Here is a 26,080-nt window from a genome sequence, read left to right as displayed (position 1 = left end):
CCGTCTTCGGATCATCGTATTTTGTTTCTGTGGATTCGGCGAGTTGGACGTCAACCAGCGTGGGTGAATCAGAATGACAGTGTGGGCTCTGTGGGTCTGCTTTACCGGAGGACCGCTCTGTGGCAATAAGGAGACGCAGGACTCAGGTTACCTCGTCTGCCATATGTTTATTGGTACTTTATTTGTACTTCATAATGCTGCAACTATACCCCTCCATCCCAGAACCGCCTCCCTAACCTTAAGAGGATAGATCAAAGAGAATGAGAACAGAAGGAAGGTTAGAATCGAGATTAGAGAGCAGGTCTCCACGGGTGTTCAGGAGAGCAGTTTCTGTGCTTCTGGCTGTTCTAAGCCAGACTGGTGGTCATGGAGACAGCCAACAGATTGAGTATGGAGAGTAAGCTGGGAGATGACAAGCTTTTCCAGGAGTTTGCCCAGGAAAGGAGTGACAAAGATCAGTGGAAGTTGGCTGGCGAGGAAGAATCGGCAGAGGGCTTCTTGAGGATGGGGTGCACAGGGGAGTTTTTGAAGGGGGAAGGGAAGGTTCCAGTAGCAAAAAAGTGATTGCCAAAATTGGCCAAGTCTGAAGCGAGGGTGTCAATGTGGTCCTTGATGGTTCTGGAGGAGCAGGGGAGCGTCTGCTTTGCCAAGACTTTCATTAATCATACTTGTCTAGAAACATCATCAGGAGTGAACACAGGGAAGGAGGAGAAAGGAGGAGGAGAGACGGCTGGAGGGGGATGGGACTGGTGGAGGGAGAGGAAGAGGAGAGAGTAGACAGGATTTCCTGAGTTTTAGTGGTGAAGTGAGAAGCCAGTGCCATGCAGAGGGTCTGGGAGGGAGCAGGAGACTGCAGTAGGATTGGCCAGCTCCTGTGCAGATTTTGAAAAGTTCAGCCGAGTTGTTAGAGGACGCAGAGAAGCAGGCTTGGATGTAAGTGCTCTTCTTGGACAGGACAGAGAATCTATATTGCCTTTGGAGCAGGCAGCAGAAAAGTTTGTCAGAGGATGAGTCTGATGCCCTCCACTTCCTCTCAGCCACCTGCACAAAGTCATCAGAGTTCAAGGGGGTTTATTGAACTTCAAAAGGGTTGGATGAACGCCTATCTAACCCTAAATCTAAGGATGGGAGCAGGCTATGCCCATCAAATAATAATAACGCAGTCCTGTCGAGTCTGTCAAAATAAAAGGGCCTATACTGATAAATTTATTGCCAATCCTTACTCTAAATACAAAATGGTGTGGGACAATAGTGTAAGCAAAAAGGAAAAGTGTTCAAGAAATAATATGTCAGTTTAGCTGAGCCGTTGGCTTCTCTTCGCCACGTTTTCAGCACGGGACAAGGTAGCACGTTCAAGCTTTGTGCCCACTCTGGGTGGTTGGGACAGTTCAATGGTTCAGCTGGTCTCACACCACTCTGGCAAAGTCTTAAATACAAAAAAAGGATTCTTGACAAAACACCAGCTTCCTCCGCCTTGAAACAAAAATTCACTTTACTTGTCAAAGCACACAGACTTCTCTTACTTTTCACTTTGGGCTTTCCCTTCTCCAGGCTTTATCATCGAAGGCTTTCTAAACAGCATGAGATTTTGCTTAACCATACCTGACCATTTCGACTTTCACGGTACTACCTTCTTTCCCAGTGTCTGCTGGTACTTGTAGTTTATTTTTGCCACTCATACAGTTCAATACTCGATATTTCAGATTTCTCATTCTCATCGGTTCCCTCCGCCGGTATCAAACCGTATAGTGTCTCCCTCTGTCAGGCTCAGACCTATCTTAGCTTCTTGCTTATTTTACTTTCATTCAGCTCCCCTCAGTCGGGCGCAAGCAGTTCTTTTCACAGTTCACACAGTTTGAGCTCCGTCTCAGAGCTTTGTTCTTTCGCACTTCAAGTCCCAGAACACACATTCGAGGTTTTTTTTCCCACTTCGCCAGTTACAGGCAATTTTGGGATTAACACAAAGTTCTTGACAGTTTTGCCTTCTGTACAATTTCACAACTTTCCTTTTACTTTTCTCGTCTTCTTGGCACTCTCAATACTCTTTTGTGACTTTCACTCGGGATCTATACCTTTCCACTTGGTTACAGGTCAACACAACTTCAAATGCATTCACAAAGTCTCTCAATAATGCAAGCTTCTCCCACAGGATCCTTCTGTTATTTTGTATTGCACGCAGTAGATTCCAACAAATGCCTTTCCATCTTTACAACAGTTTTATTCACGGTAGCAACTTCATTTGATTCAGACACAACCATGCTTTTGTTTCTCTCAGCAACTCACTGGTCACGTGTCTCGGACTTATTTCAGTTCTTGAACGGCTCGTATGCAACTGTTAAAGCTCTGTAAAGATTACTCTTCTCCACCCCAACTCAGCCATCATCCGGGAGGGGAACATGGCAACTTTGTCATTCAGCAGCAGTATCTTCCTCTTTCGTACGGCTCACTCGCTTGAACTCTTACGGCACTTTGATCACAAGGAATTCTTGCCTGGCCTTCCCTGCCATGGAGCAACTGCTTCTTCACGTGTCCAGGCTCGCTCAGATGGGTGTCGGATCTTTTATACTCTTTGAAAGAGTTGATTGGAGTCAGGTGTGAGTAGCTGCCCCTACCTGCCTGACTCTGCCTGACTTCATTATTGGGGCAACATGGAGACTGCCCATAGGAATCCATTGCCCATTGATTTCCATGGGTGACCCTCATGACAATGAGAGAGAGAGTCGCAGAGATTGCGATATAGCCCAGAGGAGGGGCTAGAGGCATCCAAGTGGATGTTGAGATCTCTGAGGAGAAGAAGATGCAAGGAGGAGGAGGAGAGGTCGGCCCACTCAGAGATGAAGAGGGAGACCTGGCCAGGTGGCCTATAGATGGTGGCCACAATACGAGAGAGGCTATGTCATTAGCAGGTGGTGGGTGTAGCAGTGTGCATCTATTTTTAGGCACACTCCTCCCTCCATAGGATTTAGGAAGTCCAACATATACCTATTCCGGAGAGCAATTAGCCTGACAGCCTGTAATTCTTATCTAATTGTGTTCAGACCCCTCTCATTGGCATTCATCAATTGCAACAGCCCCCACTTAGTTATCTGCAGCCATTTCGCATTTGCTGCCACCTGTATTCTAGGAGCCAGCAGTGATGCAAAAAAACATTTACAATACTAAACAGCCTGTATTTTGCAGGTATTGCCGCAAATCTGTCTGCGGAATATTGTGAGAAATAATTCTCTCTCTTACTCCTTTGCAGGCCCAAACTCTTACGAGCATCCTTCTTATTGGCCACATCCGTTACTATGGAATTTTCATCAATAGCCACAACATTGCTTCTGGGCACTACAAGCGCTGGTCAGTGAAGAATGGCAAGAGAACAAATACTGTTGCACTGTTGTGGGAAATGCATGTATGCTCTAGTTCCACGGGACCAATAATGGTCCATCAATACTGCTGTGCCCGGTGGCATCTTTGATAAATCCACAACCAGTTTGCATCCTGTGTTTTTCCATGCATGTACTGTGCTGTTATTTCTAAAAGATAACAATGGTGTCTTCATTCTTTTTATATGTATTGGCTCTTTGTCACCACCAACCCATGTGCGCAAATTAGCCTACTTTCCCCAATCACCAAGACACATCCTGTTCAACAACGTAACTGCTTCTTCTGCTAGTCCAACCATTACTTATGCAAGGCAACTCATCATTCCATCTGTACAACCTGATTTTGCAAATACTCTCCATGTTATGTGCAGTTGCATCCTGGTCCAACACAATGGCAGCACTGCTCCTGTAGCACTAGTATAGTTTTTCGGTACAACATCCTTTCATCGTGGGAAGTTTTTTCGTGGTTTCTTTTAGGGGGGTGAGAAAAATATATATATGGGATGTGGGTGTTCGAGAAGAGCAAAACAATTAAAGGGGATGGGAGCTTGGGGGGACCACCAAAAATAAAAATAAATAAAAATTCAATGAGATTCTTTCATTAAAAAAGCTGTGGTAAAAACACCAGAGAAAAAACATCCTGCAATGAAATGACATGGAACCAGTTTTTCACCTTCTGTCATTGATAAGTAATCTCTATGTGGACCGTGAAAGGTATATTTCACTACTCTGTGTTTTCCAGCCTCACTTTGCAACTGCCTCCATTCCTTTATATAATCATCTATAAAAGTGTGCCAATAATCACTACTATCTACTGTGAAGGCATCATTCACTACCTAAAAAAAGAAACTAAGGATAGCCTTTGTTAGTACTTTCACCTTAAAAGTCTGTCTGTGTCCAAAACCTATGCATGCCCTCACAACTAAAGCAAAACAATATGTAGAGATTTCAACTATAAACTGAACAGTGTTCCAAAAGTAAAGTTCTGAGCTATTTCCAGCTCGGGGCTCTTCTTCAGCTCCCCTTCCCTAAGTACAAACAAGCTCACAACAGTTTTCAAGTTACTTTCTCTTGGAATCAAGGTAATTCAGTTACACAGCTTTCTCTGGGCTCCCTTTCCCAAGTTCAAGTAAATTGATCACAAAAGAAATGGTCTTGAGGCTCTGTCCTCAAGGTAATTTCCAACAATTCTTCACAGCTCAGGGTTTCCTTTTCCCGAAGGTTTAAATGCAACAATTGTAGTTTTCCTTCTTGACACTCTGCATATTTATCTTGACCTTTTTCAACACGTCGGGGTCCTCTGGGCTAGGCGCAGTTGTTAGACCACACGGTCCGTCCATCACAGGTCACGCAACCAGAAACCCTTAGTTCTCCTGCTCACACATAGGCTCCTTGGTATCTTGCCTCTGTGTTTCAGTTTCCTTGACTTGGCTTCCTTTTGTCAGTCTTTTAGGTTTTCCATAGAGCAACACATATCTCTTAGCCGGTCCTTGACATCCTTATTCGATACTCATACAATGTCTCACTGTATTTTAGAGTCTTATTCACACTTTACTCCTAGTCACCTCTTCCCCATCACAGCACTGTTAAAGGACAAAGGTGGAGAAATGAAGGGAGGTGATTTGAAAAAGCCCACAAAGGCTTGGGGGAGGATGGGTCGACTTTCTAAAGCGAAAGGGGGATACCATGTCTCACTCCCAATCCCCAAGGACTTTCCACCTAGGTGATCCTCCTTCGCTTGTCCAACCCCAGGGTCAGGATCCAAGAGTGATGGCCTTTCCCTGGCCATCTGAGAAGAAAATCCCAGGGATGTAGGAGTGAGAACACCCTCAGGTTTCTCACATTGCCCATTTAAAATAGGCCCAGTGTCCTTGAAACAGTCCTCTCATTTTGTACAGTGCGAGATGGACCATACAATATGCCATGTCAACTGGTACTTTTTGTGGTACAAACAATCTGGGGGCACCCATGGCCTGAGGACTGAGAGAGCAAATATAGCAGCTTTCATTCAATCTCTCCCGTCCCGCTTCCTTCGTGTGGCCATGCCACGTGTTGGCAATTTCTGATCGAAATCCCTCATACTTATTTCTCAAGAATAATTCTTCTTCACATGTGTCTCTTTTTGTCCTTAAATTGCTCCTAATTGTATTTGCTACTTTACTTATATTTTCTACTTATTCCTATTTTCTCATAATCTACTATATTATATCCAAAGGAAAGAAAGAGAAAACAGGAAAATGACTATAAATACTACTATCCATGACAATGTTGACATCAAAATGTTTCCCTGAAAATGTGGAGCAAAACAAATCAAGGTTTGTGCGTGTTGCGGGCTGCTCAACATTTAAACATCTTTAACAAATGAAAGGTCTGCATCCTCTTCTCCTTCTCCTTGCTCCTGGTCAATGGAAAGGAGGTGGTACTGTTGCTCTTTTTGACGTCTCGAGGTGGAGCCTTTCTCTCCTTCCTCAGACCTTGACCGCTGATACTGTAGCCCACTGTATCTTGTAAGGTCCTAGAAATCGTGGGGCATTTAATTTTCTATCAAAGTTCTTAATGAGTACCATAACACCAGGGTAGAATTGCAAAGGCAGTGGTATCTGAGCTGTTGGTTCTTTATCTTCTCCCTCCCTCCTGGTCACCGTGGCCAGACTCCCCTGTCGCAGCTTCACCTGTCGGGATATAAACTTCAGAGCATCAGTCATGGAAGTCAAACATGCATAAAGCACATCACCTAAAACAGTGGCAGCACTATTGGCATCACATTTGCTAGATACAGCAATAAGGGGTACATCCATTCTCCTGCCAGTAGCCAATTCATGCGGGGTGAGATGGTGATCAGAACCTGGTTGAATGTGTAAGGTGAAAAGAGCCTGTGGCAAACAGTATAAAGAATTTTTATGAGCATAGTGTGCAATTTAGCAATGCACTCTTTAGCAGGCCGTTGAGGGATTCTAGCATGCCATTCGTCCGGGGTGATAGACGCAGCATGATTTATGCTTTATACCCAACAAGGTGACAATTTCTTTGAATAGATCATTTGCAAAGTGCTGTCCTTTATCAAATCGTAACACTTCACATACTCCCAGCCGGGAAACACCTCATGTACGAGGAATTTGGCTACTGATTTGGCATCTGGATGGGCGCATGGACCTGCCTCTATCCAGCATGAAAAGGGACAAACCACGACTTTCAGATACCGATAGCTGTTACATCGCTGTGTCATATCAACATAATCGATATGTAGATGCCGGAATGGCCCCAAAGGATGGGGTAATATTGCTTTCACCATCCTCAATGTATGCCCTGCAGTAAATTGCTGACAAACTTCACAATTAACAATACGATTTTGAACATACTCGTGTAGATTGGGAATGATCCACTGGTAATGGAACTCTACAGCAATATATTCCCTAGATGCATACGCGGGATAGTGCAGTTGTTCTAACACTACTGTCAATAACTCCAGCAGCATTACAGGCTTCCCCGTGATATTCTGGCACCGCATCAGGTCTGTAGGGGACAATGAACAGCCCCTATTCATACATAGTTCCTGCTATTCCTGTGGTGCATGCCCTTGTAGTTCCATCATTTGTGTCAGGGATACTACACTATATGGTTCTGCTATTTCCTTCCGATGTACATTCTCATTGTGTGTTAATAATACTAACTCTACCATATCTGTTAAAAATGATGCTTCTTTGGCTGCCTGGTGTGCGGTGTCATTGCCAGGTAATATCAAATCGATACCATTAGTGTGGGCATAGCACTTTACGTCTGCTACTGACGTAAGGGATTTCAATCAGGCACACAGCCAAGTCTCGCCCAGCATGTATTGCGCAAATGAAAACCTTATTTATTTTTATGTATAAGTTCAATATTCTGAATGATATACAACTCATATCACGCCCTTCTCAAAACACCCCCCAGGTTACACTGAACCAGGAATCAGGCTAGTTGTAAAGGTAATTATTTGTTTATGTATTTAGAATTTAAAATCACAATATATTTTTAATAGATAACAACAATCACCAATGGGGTGACAGGAACAATGAATAATATCTTTAATGCACTAGGAATCAAGTAATGAACCCAAAAATAATGCAGCAAAGAAAATAATGCTTTTTGGTTGGTTTAGAACAGATAGCACTATGGTTAGAGGTTCCCCCTGCAACACCCCCCAACCCACCAATAGGCAATTTAAATAGATGTGAGGAGATAGCAGGTACTCAGGAATAACACAGACCAAACACAGAGAAAACTCCCACCTTCCCCCCTTAAACACAAGAGAAAACGGATTTGACTTTTCAACTGTCAGCATGGCTTTGAAAATGGCTGAGCAAAAACACTAAATATGTTAAAAAATGCTTATTAAATTCTTATAAATTCCTACGGAAGCCACTTTGAACAGATGCAGGCAAGCAAAAGCAATGATTGAATCAAAAGAAAGCAATTGGAATCTCAAATTCAAAGCGGGAAATAATTTAAAGTTATTCACACGTGTAAAACTTTTGCTAACAGTAAATTCACGGCAAACTTTTACTTATGCAAATTTTGATATAACGGGTCAACCGCACTGTTTCGTACTGAATTGTGAATGTAGCTGAGGATGTTAGGTACAAGTGGGAGTTGAAATTTCGCTTCTATCTCAAAACTGAGGGAGTTATGGAGGTTTTAGTGAGAGGTGTTTTTTGAAAAGAAAGACAGGAATTTGGACAAGGACTTCAGTTTAGCATCAGGTAATATAGCTTATGCTTTTACTCAAGGCTAGAGCGTTCAGGCTAGGCAACCAAGTCGGGATGAAGTAAGCTCTGAGACTGATTCATGACTTCAGTAACAGATCCCCATCCCCTTCCCCGGCAGCACCAGTCCAAAGACGCAAAGTGGGATTTATGGATCAGAGTTACACAAATAAAGATGACTATGAAAATGGGGCTTTAGCAACTAGACAGAATAAGATAGCACTAAAGATTATGACACTGTTACTGGTTATTAAAGTAGGATAGTTCAGAGATTAGAGAGGAACAAAATAATGCAAGGTATACAATAGTTCTATAGCGTCCTATTAATATACTCACAATCCACTGGGATTTAAGCTTTTTAGACAGTCACGGTTCTGGTCAATGGATTGGTTCTAGAGCCGTGGCTAGATGGCCACGTGAGCAGACGTGCTCTTGGAAGAGATCCTGAATTGATCTGTAACAAAAGTGCAGGTGCATTAGCCTTTTGGAGCTACAAACATAGGCACCTGCCTGCGAACACATGAGGAGCTGATGCTGAAAATCTGAAGCCTGGGAACCTATAGAAGCACCAGATAGCGGCGAATTACGCTCCTGAGCACAAAGACTTTAGAAAACAAAATGGCGGGCGCTTGAACAACAAAAGGAGAGATACGTGGACCCGCTGAGGTGCCCCTTGTGTGTGTGGCCGTGTGGCTGGGGTTCGCGGTAACATATGCCCCCCCGGCGTGTTGCAGGAGCGCACGCCTGAGGAAGCCAGCCCCGCTTGCGGTGGACGGGCTCCGGAGCCTGAGTGTGGCGGTCGGAGGGCCGGCGCTAGGACCGCGCCTGGACAACAGTGGGTGCAGTGGATCCCGCGACCCGATACGAAGAAGTGCCCCCCACCCCCTGGGCCTGTGGAGGCGAGGGGCAGGCTCCAGCCCAGCATGGTCTGCCGGGAGCTGAAACCGAAGTGCCCGCCCATAATCTCCTCGGCTGGAGGACTGCCGCTGTCGGGGGCGGCCTGGGGGCTGTTTGTGAGGCGCCTGGGGCGGTCTGCACGGGGCAGCGGTCTGCGCACTTGTGGGGGTGGCGCACCTGCATCTGAAGCAGGATCCCGCGGCCGGAGTGTGGGGAGCAACCCATAATCACAACTGGTGCGTGCGGCTGGGGAGCGCTGGCCGAACGCTCTGCTGTGCCGGCATGCGGAAATAAGACAATAGCAGCAACAAGGATAACGGCAAACCTCTGCGTACGGTCCCCGGAGGGCCAGTGAGTCGGCCTGATGTTACGGTGAGTGGGGGCACTTCGCATCCATCCACACAGCCGGTGCGGCTGAGACAACAGCCGGGGGAGGAGAGAGGATCAGAGGCATAGAGACACAGGGCAGGGGGCCTCCTCGACGTCCACGCTTGCCTCCCTGGAGACTATAAGGGGGAGCCCGCACATCATGCGGGGCCCGTGCTGCCCTCGTGCAGGCCTGTTGAATGAGTCCTTAACGGAGGGCGCATGTCGTTGCCCGACCCCATGGTGGACAGGAGACTGTCTGGCTAGGGAGGAAACATGCTAAGAGGAGATCCAGGAAGTAGGGAGGGGCTGTGAATGTTACAGGCACAGACTGAACTGGGGACACAAATATCTCAGAAGGCCTCAACCATCTTGTGTGCACCACATGAGGAGGGTGGAATTAGGTGTGCGACAGGTGCGAACCACATACGGAGAGTGGGCGAACTTGTGGAGGCCCACAGCCTCCTGGACATAAGGTGCCTGGTCCACGTCGTGAGTGGGCTCCGGATCAGAGGGCAGCCCTTTATGCCTATGTGGGAGTATATAACCCACTCCAGCAGCGCATCAGCCGCCCCAAGACTTCCTTTGCATGGCCTTCCCGGACCCTGGTGGTAAAGGCTATCTGGTCCTACGGTAGCAGTCTAGGGGAGGGGCTTGACCACGAATCAGCGGCACGCCGCTATGTCCAGTAAACCTCCGAGAACGAAGATCAAGCAACCCACGCTGGACGAATACACCAGAACACTGTTGGGCCCGAAGGGAGCCAGAAGTAAGGACAAGACCCCTTCTGGAGGCACAGCCGCCATGGGCACTAATCAGGAGGTCCTGTCGGCGATTGCTGACCTTAAGGTGGCATGGGAGACTAAATTGGAGCTGGCTGTGACCGAATTGAAGACGGCATTGGAGCTCAAAGTGGGTGCGGTGCAAGAAGAAGTGAACCTTCTCCGGCAGGATGTCAGGTCTCTGGCAGAACGCACATAAAACCTGGAAAAAGAGGTAGGCCCGAATACAGCGGACTGTAAAGCTCATAAAGCAGATCTCCACGCCCTTGTGCAACGTGTGGGCAACCTAGAGAGCAGGGCGGAAGAGGCGGAAGGACGCACCAGACGGAACAACATCCGCATCGTCGGTTTGCCGGAAGGAGCCGAGGGATCCAACCCTACGGAGTTCATTGAATCCATGTTATTGCAGGAAATAACCGGGGGAGTGTTATACCAGGGGTTCGCGGTGGAGAGAGCGCACAGGGCCCTGATGAGGAGGCCGGCCCCGGGCAATCCCCCTAGGCCGGTGATCGCCAAGATCCTAAACTACAGAGATTGTGAAAAGACCCTTGAGCACTTTCGAAAGGGCGGCACTATACAAGGAGGAACGGCGAATATAACTGCATATCCTGATTATACCCTAATGGTGCAGCGCAGCCGCATGAACTTTGGGACGGTGAAGAGAAGGTTGTGTGAAGCAGGTCATAAGTATATGCTGCTCTACCCGGCAAAGCTTAAGGTGTTTCACAAAAACAGAACCTTGTTTTTCGAATCTCCGGAAGTGGCGATGGAGTGGCTTGACACGCAGAGCTGCCCCCAGGAGTCGGGCATCCGGACGGGAGAAGGTGATGGAAGAGATAAGTAAACCGTGCAGGCTGCACCGAGGGGATTGCAGCCTAAGACTATGGGACTTGACTATTATGTTAGCTGTAGCTCATGGGCTGGTTTGAGTAGCTTTCAACTGGACTTGACCCGTGAGCACTAGGATAGCAGATTTAAGGGAGCCTCGCAGAGCTAGTCCTCAGATCCCCATTTAGAATAGTTTAGTTAAGTCACTGGCAGTCCAGTGACACCCTGCCGGGTTCCTGCCCTCAGCATTCCGGGGTAGAACCAAACGCGGGGTCGCCTGAGATCCAGGGATGGAGCTGGTCATGTTTTGGGGTAGGGTGGGGCGGGGGGAGGGAGTGGGAGTTGTGGAAGGGTTTGTTGTTGGTAAATTGGGGAATGGGAGGGTTGTTGGGAGGGAAGGAAGTAGGAGCCATTTTGTGAACCTAAGCAGGCGGGTGGTCGTGGGGAGGTATGAGATGAGGCATCAAACCCATGGCGTCGGGGTGCCTTAGAGTGGCTACCTGGAACATCAGGGGCCTCAACAGCTATCTGAAGCATAATAAGGTGATGATGTACCTGAAGAGGATGAGGATAGACGTTGCGCTATTGCAGGATACTCACCTCACCAGGGAGAAATTGGAGGTGGTCAAGAGGATGTGGAAGGGGTGCACTGCTGGAGCCACATATTCGGCCTACGCTAGGGGCGTTATCACTTGGGTGGCACCGCACGTGCCATTTCAGTTGCTTCAGGCTACGGGGGACCCGGAAGGCAGGATGATCATGATGAGGGGAATTCTGGAGAACAGGGAAGTGTGTATTGTAAACTTATATGCCCCTAACCAGGATACAGCGGCTTATTTTCGAACTCTGTATGGCAGGATCAGCCCCCTTTTGGGTGGCGGGATCCTGTGGGGCGGGGACTTCAATTGTGTGCTGAAACCTAAGGTCGACATATCAGATAGCAAGCTGGATAAACCCACTCCGGCTGCTAGGGTGTTGCAGGCCCGTCTTGAAGACTTCGACCTAGTGGATGTCTGGAGGCAACTGCACCCGGCGAAGAGGCAATACTCGCACTATGCAGCGCCACATGATCTGTATACGAGGCTGGACTACGTGTTCGCCACTACAGGAATTGCTGAAGAGATAGGTAGCGTGGAATATAAGGCCAGGGTACTCTCAGATCATTCCCCCCTGGTCCTGGAGTGGCTACACCAGCCTCCCAGGGCCAGGATCCCCACCTGGAGGCTCCGGGCTGAGGCGCTGCAGGACCCGGGATTCCACAGGACTTAAGGGAGGTGATCACGGAGTATTTTGAGATTAATACTGGTAGTGTCAGATCCATGGGAACCATGTGGGAGGCATTCAAAGTGGTAGTGCGGGGTTTGCCATTTCGTAATCTAGAGGGCTCCAGGGGGACATAGAGCGGGAACTACAGGGAACAGAGGAGGAGTTGGAGGACATCATGCGCAGGGGGGGCAACTCTAGTGGAGAGAGGGTTAGGATGGAGCAGCTGCAACGGGCGAGTGGGGAACTCTGGGATAGGCTATGCAAAATAAGCTACAAGAAATATGTGGAGAGACAGCATGCGGGAGGAGACAAGCCAGGCAGACTGCTGGCTTGGCTATATAAGAGTGAGGCGCCACGGCAGGTGATCCGGGAAATCAAAGGGGAGGGGGGGCCAGATCCGGGACACCCAGGAGGGTGTGAATGACGAGTTCTTGGGATATTATAAACGCCTCTACGAGGACCCTGGCGGATCTAGGGACCATGAAATCCCGGAAACGTTGGAGGATATAGGCTTGCCCACCCTGGACAATTTAGAACAGGTGGACCTGGACGCCACAATCACAATAGAAGAACTGGAGCTAGTGATTCAGCACCTGCCCACCTGCAGGGCTCTAGGGTCGGATGGGCTCCCTAGTGAATTTTACAAGACCTACAGGCAAGAGCTGCTCCCCCCAATATTGGCTATGCTCAATGAGGTGTATGAGTGTGGCGGGTTGCCGGAGTCTTTGCGTGAGGCAGTGATTATCCCGCTCCTAAAACCAGGTAAGCCTAGCACGGATTGTGGGTTGTATAGGCCTCTATCGATGCTCAACCAAGATAGCAAAATCCTCACGGCAGGGATGGCGAATAGGCTTAAGCGAGTCATTGGTAAACTGATTCATCCAGACCAAACAGGTTACGTCCCAGCTAGGAATATAACGGATAACCATAGAAGACTGCACCATATTATAGTCCAAACGGAAGGGGACCCGGGGGAACTGGCGGTCGTCTCGCTTGATGCGGTCAAGGCCTTCGACTCAGTTAGATGGCCCTGGCTGCTGGCGACACTGGGAGCCTATGGAATGGGGCCTGGGTACCTTAGGTGGGTTAAAATGCTATATAGCTCCCCAATCGCCAGGGTTAAAACAGGTGCTACCATATCAGACAAATGGCAACTAGGGAGGGGTACTAGACAGGGTTGCCCCTGGTCGCCCATGTTATACATACTGGCGCTAGAACCATTGGCCCTCTGTCTGAGACAACAGTATGAGGAGATAGGGATCCGTACTGCAGGGGGACCACATCTGGTTTCGCTATATGCTGACGACATACTATTGTATCTGCGTTTCCCGGAAGAGAACATACAACACATCCTGGAAGTAATGGAACAGTATGCCGCTCTTTCCGGCATAGCAGTCAACCCCAAGAAATCCAGCATATTCCTCTTGGGGAGATACAGGTTTGTCCCACTTAGGGGCTTGCCGACGCTACCAATACCCTGGAGCACCAAGTCGTTCCGATACCTCGGGATTGATGTATACCATACCATGATAGAAGAGCATAAACATAACACGGAAAAAAGGCTGTAGAAGGCATCAGAAACAGTATGTTTTCTTGGTCCAGACTACCCTTGGCCATGATGGGGAGAGCTGCTCTGCTTAAAATGGTAGTTTTGCCCAGACTGTTACATTTCTTTGTAAATATCCCGCATGAAATCCCCAAATGCTTCTTCGCTCGTCTCCACAGTGTGTGCAGGGGCTTTATTTGGCATAATTCCAGGTACAGGGTGGCTCTCTGGAAACTACAGAATTTGAGTGACAGGGGGGGGAATTAACCTGTCTAACTTCGAGATGTACTATTTGGCAGGACAACTGCAGTTCATGGCAAGGTGGCTGTCTGAGGAGGAGATGGCCTAAACCAGGCTGTTGAGCATGGAACCGGCTCCCTTCTTCCTAAGGGAGGTGGTATGGCTGTCCAAGCCAAGGGTTCTACAGATGGCAAGGCTGTTGGTGCATGGCTGGGTGATGTGGCACAGAGCATGGCAGATGGCGGGATACTCGGCCCCGTTTTCTGTGCAGATGCCACTGGTGGCTCTATGTAGAGAGGACCCTCAATTGATACACGGGGTCCGGATGTATTGGGAACCAATGGGTCTGGCCACCCTGGGAGATATATGGCAAGAGGGGGAGATACTGGAATTTCAGAAATTGATAGAAGACACCGGGGTGCATAAGGGGCAGTATATAACCTACTCCAGATTGGTTAAACGGGTGCGAGAAAGGTGGCCGGCGGTGGTGCTATCTGAACAACCGGATGCCGCCATGGAGACAATATACGATGTCTCGGAGGGTGGGCATGAGGTATCCCGGATATACGAGCTGCTGGGATCTAAGGTGGGGAGGGAATTGCTCCAATTGAGACAGCTCTGGGAGGAAGAGGTGGGAGAACCCATGTCAGACGGGCTCTGGGATAGGGCCCTAAGATATCATAAAAAGGTGTCCCGGAACGCAAGACTCCAGCAAATCCAATTATATGTTACGCATAGGGCATATCTCACCCCTAGTAAGATCGTCAGGTTCGGGGGTCAGACGATTCAGAGATGTCCCACGTGTGAGGAGGAGGAGGCAGGGATGCTACACATGTTCTGGGCCTGTCCAGAGGTGGGAAGATTTTGGTTAGAACTAAAGACACGATTGGCTGGAAAAGGCATCATACCGGAGGTAGAATCGGCCTGGGCTTGCATGCTGGGGGGTTTCCCTAGGCCACGCAACCTATGGCACATTAGCAAAATGAAGGATCTGGCATACATTCTTACCAAACGGAGAATTGCTGTGTGCTGGAAGGCAGCCCAGAGGCGGAGGATAGAGTTGTGGTGGGCAGACCTTCTGAAATGGGCAGAGGCAGAAACAGTTGCTTGGTTTGATGCGGTCTGCAGGGGATGGGAGGAAGAAGTAGGACCCTTAATTGAATGGAGACAGTTGGTGACATCTATGGTGGGCTCCTCCCTGCCTGATCACAGTGAGGTTGATACAGACAATACGATAACGACAGACCCGCCAGACGAAGTGCAGGCTGATAACACAGACACATTGGCTCAAGTTTAGGGGGGGTGGGAGCGGGATTTCGGAGTGCAATTTGTTAAGGTTTTGCCATTGGATTTGACTTAATTATTGCAATGTTTGACGTATTGTTGTAAAAATAAAATAAAAAATTGTTTAAAAAAAATGGATTGGTTCTATCAAGGAAAGACAGCACATCAGGCGCGGGACTGGATCAGCTAGGCTGGTCACCGGAACTGCACAGGATCTGCCCTTCTTGTTTTTGGATATTTCAATTCAGTGGGATTGCGAGTTAATCAGGCAAGCATTTATGGTAGCAAGCCAGATAGTTTCAGGCTGCTAGTTTCAGGAGGCTTTCCCACAGCACAGCGCTACACTGGGTTGTGAAGATAAGTTTGAGGATTGAGGCCTTGCTGAAAATGGTTCAGCTATTGCTTGGCCTGGTCCTTGGCATCTGGATCTGGAAAGATGTTAAATGCTGGATGTTGAATGCTGGATCAGAGTGCTTCGCTGGAATCAGAAGAGTGAGTCTCTATGTGTTGTCAGCTGTCTCTATTTATCCTTTCAAATGACATCACAAAAATGGGTGTATGGGCCGGCTTAACTAAACTTGCCCCTGTGGACCGGGATTGGATCAGAGCCTCATCTCTGCCTTGCATTCAAGTGATTGGATCCAAGACAGATGTCCTAAATACATATTTATACATTTGTAACCTCTATGAAAATTACACACAAGGATTCCAAATTTTATGGAGTATCTGTTCATCAAAATCCCACAGCTGTGAGATCTTGTTTCACCTTTCTGCAGCATTTTGTCCATTTCACCATGAAAACATTTTTCAATCTTTCTCCAAATTTCCACAAATATGTGTGTTTACCATAGGAATGTGTGTGCAAAGTTTAACAATTCTAGCCTAAATGCAGTTCCCATAAAACCACATATATTGCCATTCCTATTCCGAATATGCTACACAGCTCCATCACATCTTGAAATGTTGCACCAAAAATTAGACTAACAAATCTGCCCTTTTTATATTTTTCACCATTTCTGATAACAAGTTATGAGTCTCTAACAATTGTTAATTACATGTTCTTAGCAGCAAATGGTCCGCCTTTTGTTTCTCCTTGGAGCTCGAGGAGTAGCCCCCACCTTTGGGAACCTTCTGCAAGCCACGTTTACGACCTCTTCACACGCCCATTTCCTGGCCTGGAGAATCTGCCATTGTTCAGTCTCTGGCTGCAGACAAATTCTATCCTACCCCACAATGATCATATGCCAGTGAGTATCTGCTGAGAGAAAGGCCCTCCCCTTGGGGGAAACCTGTTTTTCCACTTATTGCCGCCCAGCCAGGCTAATTTACTCTTAGTTTCTTGACTTAAAATCCAGCAGAAAACAAACTTCATCAGATGACCTAGATAAATTACTTTCTTAAATTTAAACCCGTCGGATCAAAAACAACTGAGAGCTGTGTTTCTTTCAGCAACAATCCTTTTATATTTGCTAATCCAGCAGGCTTTTAGTTTAGATAACTTTAAAGCTTAATCAGGAGAGCCCAGTGTGCTGCACACAGATTTTGACAGGAACTGTCATTCACAGGTAGCCCAGGGTACTGCACACAGATTTTTGACAGGAACTGTCATTCACAGGCAATCCAGTTTTGCTGCAAAAATGTTTTGCTCTTAACCTTTCAGGACTTTGTACATTCACAGTGCTTCCTTAGGTTAAATGAATTTTAGCGCCAAGCAAGATTTTGAGTGTTGGGAAGGGTTATGTACGGGCATTTTGGAGTTTTACTTACAAAGTAAATGTCATTATAGGCACATTTTGGAGTTTGACTTGCAAAGTGCTGCTGCTCCCTCTGCACTCTATGTTTGCTTGTCATGGAGCCCACTGGCACTTTTTCTTTTTTCTGCAGCGTTTGCTCTGTTCCACCACACATGCACCATAAATGGCAGGTTGTGCAGCCATCTCTTTGTGTGTTGAAAATGTGGTTATGGAGGTTTTGGCGCGCACAAAGCTTTTGCCGCCATTTTAATGTTTCTTGCACCATAGATAGCAGAGTGATGCCGCATAGTATAGCAGAGTGGTTCAATACGTCCCACAAATCCCCCCTCACAACTTCATTTTGACTTCCAGTCGAGAGGGAGTCGGGCGATTGGGATGTTCTTTTCTGTCCATGTGGAGAGATTCAGTAGCTTCTCCCGTCAGTGATTGAGGCAACATGCTCTCCTCGCCAGTTAAGGTTGGGATGGGACGATACACCAGATTCCTTGGGTTTTTCCTCCCGGTCCCCGAGTGGTCCTCCTTGGTGATTCTTGGGATGATTCTTAGTTCAAATGCTAGAAAACAGAACATAGCATGGTTATGGAAATGTTCCCACTACTGTGTCCACACATCTTTGGGGGATGTCAGCAGTGGGAAAGACACTTGCATTCCTTGACAATTGGTTATATTCCCTGCCTATGTTTACTAATGGTCTTAACAGTTGGATTCTGTAGGTGAGGCCTGGGATGGTCACCTCTCCTCCATTGCTGATATTCCATTTCCTACCGTAGCACTGGTGCTGACCGGAAGGCTTTCTTTAGGTTTGCCAGGACCCTGAGATTTACTCTCCAGTTGGGACCGGGCTCGGCAATAACTAGGGTCCAAATTAATCTCGAGTTGGTTGAGGAGGTCACTGCTCAAATAAAAGGCAGAATAAACACCTCGCACAACCCAACAAGTATGTACTATGCTTTTGTCATCCCTAGAAATTTTGATCATACAACTGCTGAGCAGAGGATGTTTGGAGCAGGGCGTTTCCAGGCCCCATACCCATTGTTTCACTGACTCTACGGCGGGTAGGGTCTAGTCTTTTGGGAGTTTTTTGAATAATACTTTATGATGAAGATTTCTTCGCTATTCAAGTCCACTCGGGCGAGGTCAGACTCCTTCCCGTCATTTAACTGAATCGGAAGGAAGAGCTGTTCACACTTTTTCAGAATGCTAGCTAAGTTTTGTGCTGGTTTGATATCAATTTTGGCTATGGACTTGGGACTTTTGGATTGTCTATTAGAATAAAATTTCAATGTATCCCCTTCCAGGGTGGAATGCCACTTGAGACTGGGAAGGAGGCTGATTTGCAGAAATGGAGAGCAGTTCTCATCACCAGTTGGTTGCCCCACAGCTATGACGGTGACGTCAGGTGTGTCATTGTTTTGAAAGTAGAACCTGATTTGGTCCGGTTTTTGTTCAACCATATGGCATGTGCCATTTAGACTAACATGGTTGACGCTTTGTTTTAATTTAATTGGCCTGTGAGTCTGGGTCCAGAGTACCTTATTCACACAATCTATTAGGGGAGACAGCCTGCGGAGGTTGTCATTTCCTAATAGTCAGGGGGTTCCCTCCGGCACCACAACTAGGACCGGGTGCTTCATTTTGTGACGTCCAATTTTAATTTCCAGCTCTGCAGACCCTTCAACAGGAATTTCCTTCCCGTCAAAGTTCTGGAGCTGTCCAGGAAGAGAGGTTAAAGGAATTTGGTATCTCTCCCCCCTTCCTGAATTTAGCTGCTCAAAGATCCTCTTTGACAGCAAAGTTTCTTGGGGTCCAGTGTCCATCAGTGCTGGAATTGCACATTGCCCTTGCACTTGGATGGAGGCGTAGAATCTACCCTCCTTCTCCTCCAATTGGCAAAGGTAATGGGTGCTCTTGGTAAGCTTGATGGTCAATTTGTTCATTTCTGACTCTGACACCGGGATAGTTAGGTCAAGAGACGGTGTTGGAGTTGAAGAATATAGCACAGAATTTTGACACACTGCTATTTGGGGAGTTTCGGGCTCCCCTTGGTCTGTTTCTGGGCTGCCCCCCCTTTCTCGAGGCAGTCAACAGAAGTGGTTGGTGAGGTTTGGGGTTCCTCTTCTGCTGGTTCGGGGTTGCCCCCCCCCTTGTAGGAGGCGGTCCCCAGAATGAAGTTGGTTGGTTTGGGCATATGAGCAAGCAATTTCACACTCAGTGATTCGATGAGTCTCAGGCTCCTCCCTTTCTGATTCAGAGCTGTCCCCCCTTCTTGGAGACGGTCCTCAGAATGGCTTTGGGGAGATAAGGACTCTCCTTTCTCTAGTTCTGGGCCATCCCCCCTTTTTGGAGGCAGTCCCCAGAATAGGGTTGGGCATGATCCTGTGTGGGAGCTTGGGAATCTGCAAAAAGAAATGGGACAGTTGGATATTGGGGGAGTTTTGGACTCGCCTGGTTCTGATTCTGGGCTGCCCCCCGTTTTTTGGAGGGAGTCACCAGAATTGGTTTGGGCCAGGTGATTTTCTGGTTTGTCCTTCTGGGGTTCAATGCTGGGCGGTTTTAACTCAGTCCCCACATCTACCCAGTCTGGATCAGGATTTCTCGGGACCCATTTTTCTTTGGGAGGAGTTCCCCCATCCGTGAACGAGAAGATCCTTTTCCCAGAATCCTCTGAGGACCCCTCTCCTTTAAATTAGAAGATTCTAACTTCCTCCACAAAATGGGTCTTTTTAGGCCCTTTATTTCTTCTAAACACTCTCTGTTCCTTCAGTTGCAGACCTTCGGGGGCAGGAGATTTTGGTTCTGGTTCCTGGGTTTCCAGGGGCTTTTCACCAGTGGGGAAGGAAGCTTCCTCTAAGGCTTTACTCCCCCCTATCCCCTGTGCCTCCTCCCTGGGAACCAGTGGGTTATCGGGGTTCTCTCCCTGTCATTGCTCTGCAGTACCAGACCCTTGATTTGAGGGGTTCTGGGCCGCCATGTTCATTTGAGGGTTCTGCTGAGCCCTCAACATGCGACCCAGATCCTGTGCCAAGTTCTGGACCTGGCGCTCCAGTTGGGACACCCGCTCTGGCTGGTATGGGGTTCTCTGGTCCATCCTAGGTTGATCACGGGAAGGGTAACTGTCCTTTCTCCCATAATACTCTTGGTTGGGATAGTTCTGGTACCCAGTAGGTGGCTCGATAACGAGTCCTGTAATTGGTTTTGTATCAAAGTAGATAATTAGATGATATTCTTTTTTAATAGGATTTACCAAAATAAATGATTATTTGGTCACATATATATCAATTATATAACATTGACAATAATTCATAAATTCAAATCAAATGATTTATTGAAAGCCCAACGCGTTTCGTGAAAACAATTGACTTCTTCAGGGGCAATTTTTCATAATCTTTACAAGACATCTGGAAAACATAATATAACAAAATACATATTAGTATGTTTTGTAAAATACATAGGATATTATTATAATCATCTTTGTGACAATCATATGAGTTTTTCCAAAAGATTCGACCACTTCATTTGTGGACATAAGTCAAACAGATTGTTTAATACTGAACAAATTGACATCAGAATGGATTCCTAAAAAATAAAAAATAAAACATCTAATTCGTGAATATGAGACCATCGATATCGAACTGAACATTTCCATATCAATCGTTTTATTTTGTGATGACCCATGTTATTAATTTGGTCAATCTAATCAATATAAGGACGTTTCTGTATCAAAAAAGTAATTTACCAATGGTCTTATTTCAATCAGTCAAAAGTAATCTGTAGTGCGTCATAGAAGTGGTGGGCCACTGGCATTCTGTGAACGTGAGCTGAATATGTAGAGAGGTCCTAATCATGGAAGAAGATACTAATTTCAGAATGCACCACCAAGATTATCCAAAAGAATGAGTGGTAGAAATAGTAAAAAAAGGATGCAGACACTTACCAACTAATGTAATTAGATTAGTCGAGGGCAGTTGTAGAAGGATCCCTCCCTTTAGAAAAGGATTTCATGGCCATAGTGTCCAGTGACAAATGGATCGGAAAAACCGAGCAACTCACAATTAAATGCCCAGGGAAATCTGAAAGAAACCCAAAGAAAAATTGGATTTGTAGCAAGAATTTGAAAAGAAGGAACTGGGAAAGCCCAAGTCCCCGGATCTACTTACTTAAAGATAAATCTTCGTATGGTACGTTGCTTGTGAAGCGATGCTGTCTCTCTTCAGGATACGTTTTCTACCTGGTAGAAAGACGGTCCTTAAATACCCACAAGAGGGTGGTCAAGTGAGGCGTTGTGCGTCAGCAGCCCGTGACGTCACAGTATATACACTGTGACATCATGGTGCGCATGCGCAATAAGATAAAAACAGTAAAACAAATGCTGATCGGGTGAAAAAAGGCTGATAGAGCAAGAGTAAGTGTGCTATATAGATTGAAGCGGTGCCGAAAGTTGTCTCACACTAGTAGAGTCAGTATGGAAAAATAAATGTTGGTAAGAAAAGAAAGTGAACAACTAAAGTTTGATCATAAAAATGTAAAATTAGAAGTCGATAAAAGGAGGATAAAAATATAGATATAATGATACAGTGACGAAAACAGATGACTAAAAATGAAAAACTATTAACTGACGAACCAGCTAGGATCATGTGATGGAAAATATTAATAAAAGGACCATAATCATAGTAAGCGGGCAAAAAGTGCCACTATCAATAACAGAGAACGTAGTCATAATCATGGATGAGAACTAAGTAAAGATGTCAAGTCATGGTCATTGTAGAAAATCACAGTGATCAACAAAGTACAAACACATGATAACGGGTAAGATAGATAAAACACCATCAGTCTAAATGGGACTGTCTCGGTAAGAGCTCACATTCTGGGTAATAAAAAACTTTTTAAGGAAACTGTACCAGGGGTGAGTTAACTGCTGTGTGATAAGCCGTCTCTCTACTTACGGACAACCTTGGTTATAAAAACAGACCCATGTAAAAGTCTTCATTGAGACCCAGTGGGGATAATGCATCAAGTTTATGAATCCAATATAACTCCCTCTGCGCAAGTCATTTGGTATGGTCTCCTCCTCTAGGTAAATGCTTCATAGTTTCCAGGACAACCCATCTGATCTGCGAAATGTTATGTCTATTCTCATTGAAATGTCTGAATACTGGTGATTTTTGATTACAGGTTCTTATATTCGATTTTTAAGATACTCTTGGTGGGTCTGGTTTTATGGAGTTCCCCAACAAATTTGACCGACTGATCCCTGGTAGTCGGTAGTTTTGAGGATCCAATCCTCTGATTCTCCCCTCACTGGAGTCTTCCTGATCAGAGAGGCTAGCCCTCGCATTTGGGAATCTGTACAGTGATGCCCGCCCATCCTTTTCTGGGAGGCGCTGATCTGTCAGTCCCATATTTCCCATTGTGCTGAAGTCTACCATACCGTGGCCCTTGGCTCATATGAGCCAGTGGACATGAGGGTGGCAGAGTCCATGGAACGGAAGGGATTAAAGTCCCTGATGACAGGGGTCCTGAGATTATGCTCAGGAGTTTCTCTTTCCCATCTTACCTCATCTCTTTCAGTCCTTATTCCCTGATGACATGCCAAAATCTGACCCTTTTGCTCCTCTATTAAGGCCTTACTGGTCTCTATGATTTGTTCCTGCACAGCTATCTGTTTGTGGAGCCTGTCATTCTTTTCACAGAGAGCCTCATTGTCTCTCTGTGCTTCCTGCCTAGATTGGAAATACTGGGCCAATTTCTGCTGCAGGAGACTCATCTCCAGACTCATCATCCAGAGCACCCTCCAACCACCTGGTGTGCTCTAGTAGCTTTTCATAGTCAGTTTTAATTTCACTAAACTCCTGAAGGGCCAGCTTTCTTTCCTCCAGCTTAGTTTTTAATTGGCTTACTTCCTGGCCTAAGGCATCTCCGCACCTCTTGAGAGTGGATGTCTTTAATAATTAATTTATTATTTTCCTCTTTCAATGATTCTAGGCGGTTTTGTAAGGTGACTATCTGTTCTGCACAGACTGTCATGAATCAGCGATATCGACCCTTCTGGTCTGCCTGGTCCTTCAGTCAATAACCATTTACTCTGCTCCCTTTCAACATGGCCGACACCAAGAAACGACATGGTCTAGTCTTTCTGTTTTCATGCACATGTTTCCTTGAAAACAGACACGCCCCCACGCTACCGCGCGTCTGAACGCTCCGCTTGCCTGCACCTTCGTTCTGGCAAGTTTTGTGCTAAGTTCCAAGTCCTTTACCTTTGTGAACCCTGGTGCCCGTCCTCTTATTCCTTCCTGGTCTCCCTTCCTCTTCCCTTCGCGACCTCCGTATTCGGAGACCCATTACCTTTTCCTTCCAGTCCTGGTTCCGTCCCAGATCCTCCCAGGTACATTGAAAGCCTTCTACGTTCCGGAGCTGCCGCGGCCGGGAGTCAGAAACCAGAGCGCTCACCGTAGCCCAGCATACTGGATTCAGAGGATTCTAGACGTTGCCTCTACAAGGCTCGCTCGTCCAGGAAAAAGAAACCCGCAAACTCCAAGAAGAGATCCACAAGAAACAAACAGGTGAGTCACGGATCCGAAGACTCGGATTCTGACAGTTTGAGACGCCACCCAATTACTACCATGCCACTATTGAGGCAGCCATACAAGACCTAATGATAGGTATGCAGGAACTTACTACAGAAGTACAGAACCTCAAGGTTGAAAATGCGGCCTTAAAACAGCTTGTTTTGTCCAGGGATTCGGCATATCAAGAAAGTGCATCGGTAGAAGGCATTGTGGATAAATACGATGGTAATCCAAAGACCTTACGCCCCTTCCCAGACTCATGCCTGGTTCATTTCACCTTCAAACCTTACTACTTCTCCACACCCAGAGCTAAGGTGGGGTTTATGATCTCTCATCTATCCGGCAATGTGCTGGCCTGGGCTACCCCTTTAGTGTCCGCTGGGGATCCGGTACTCGACAATTACGATGAATTTGTTTCTACCCTCAAGGCCATGTTCGACCATCCTGAACAGGTGTATTCCGCCCAGGAAAAGCTTCTGGAATTCCAGCAGGGAAACCAGGACATGCTATCATATGTTATTCGTTTCAAACAATTAGCTAAAGACGCTAACTGGACCTCAGAAGCCTGTTTTACCTTGTTTAGATGCGGATTAAGCGAAGAGGTCAAGGATGACTTGGCCAGGGTAGCCCATCCCGCATCCTTCCAGGCCCTCTTAGACCTCTCCCTACAGATCAATTTCAGGATACAAGAGAGAAAGGCAGAAAAGAAGAAGACACGGAACCCGCCACTCAAATCTCCACCTGAATATATCAGTCCCAGGGAAAAAGAAACACCAACCCAAAGTCCGTCTGAGCCCGAACCCATGCAGCTTGGTTCCTTGAGAGGCCCCATCACTTCCCAGGAAAGGACTCGACGGATCAATAGCGGTCTCTTTATGTATTGTGCTTCAGACAAACATTTTAATTGCCCGATCGCCCCTCCACGACGCTCGGGAAACGCCAGCTCACGATCCTGAACGGAGCCCAGTTTTGGGAAAAAGAATCACGCTCCGACGTTTCACTTACACTGGACTGTTCTCCAAAAGATCCCTTAGTGCTACTCCAAGTAAACATTTCAACACTCAACAAGGAAATATCTTCCATCCTGGCCTTGGTGGATTGCAGGGCCATGGGTCTTTTCCTCAATGACGAATGGGCACAGAGACATCATATTCCTCGAGAAGCCAAGGAGGTCTTCCAGGCAGTGGAAGGAATCGATGGAAGACCCTTATCTTCCGGACCCATAACTCAACAAACCTCCGAGCTCACGCTCTCTATTCACAACCATCAAGAGTTGTTGTGTTTTGACATAATCAAGGCAGCTCACTACCCCATAGTGCTTTGGTTGAGAAAACACAATCCATATATCAACTGGCAGGCAGGCTCTTTGTTCTTGGGTTCCAAGTTTTGTCTCACTCATTGTCTATCCCGGAAACCTAAACAGTCCTCCGGAGACAAGCTTCCTCATCCGCAACACATCACTGTTTCTTCCATCACACAGGTACCCGAGGTATACCATCAATTTTCAGATGTATTCTCTTCTGCCATTGTTCAGTCACTTCCTCCTCATCGCCCAGAAGATTGTGCTATTGACACAGAAGAGAATTCAGTCATTCCCTTCAAAAGGATGTTCATTCTGTCTGAGCCTGAGAAAGCTGCCCTACGTGAGTATCTAGATACCAACCTATCCAATGGGACAATTCATCCATCCAAGTCCCCTGCTGGAGCATCTCTCTTTTTTGTACCAAAAAAGGATACAAAGGAACTCTGTCCATGCCTGGCCTACCAGGGCCTGAACAAATGCACCTTAAAAGATAGATATCCGTTGCCACTCATTTCGGACATCCTGGAGGCGTTACCTGGAGCAGTGATCTTCACCAAGCTGGATTTGAGAGGAGCTTACCACCTGATTCGCATCAAGGAGGGCGATGAATGTAAGACGGTTTTTTGGACCCCCTTTGGCCACTATGAATATCTGGTGATGCCATTTGTATTAGCAAACCCTCCTGCTGTATTCCAACGTTTTATGGACTGAGTTTTTTCTGACATGCTGTTTCTATTCGTTATTGTCTACCTAGATGACATATTGAGTTACTCACAAGACCCGACCATGCATCAGAAACACGTCTCTTTGGTCTTACAACGGCTATGTGAACACCATCTGCTGGCCAAACCTGAGAAGTGTATCTTTCACGTATTTACAGTCAAGTACTTAGGATTCGTTCTGAGCCCTCAAGGGTTGGCCATGGATCCAACCAAAGTCGAAGCAATCCTCTCTTGGCCTGCTCCAACCTCAGTGAAACAGGTGCAGTCATTCCTAGGACTCGCTAATCTTTACAGGAAATTCATCCCTACGTTCTCAGCTATTGTACAACCCATTGTCCGTTTGCTAAAGAAAGATACCCCCTTTCAATGGACAGCAATCCAGGAAGCCGCTTTTCAGAAACTCAAACATCAGT

Source organism: Ambystoma mexicanum, chromosome 4q (assembly GCF_040938575.1).
Source record: "Ambystoma mexicanum isolate Mex_15411 chromosome 4q, UKY_AmexF1_1, whole genome shotgun sequence".
Lineage (NCBI taxonomy): Eukaryota > Metazoa > Chordata > Amphibia > Caudata > Ambystomatidae > Ambystoma > Ambystoma mexicanum.
This window is presented reverse-complemented; position numbering follows the sequence as displayed.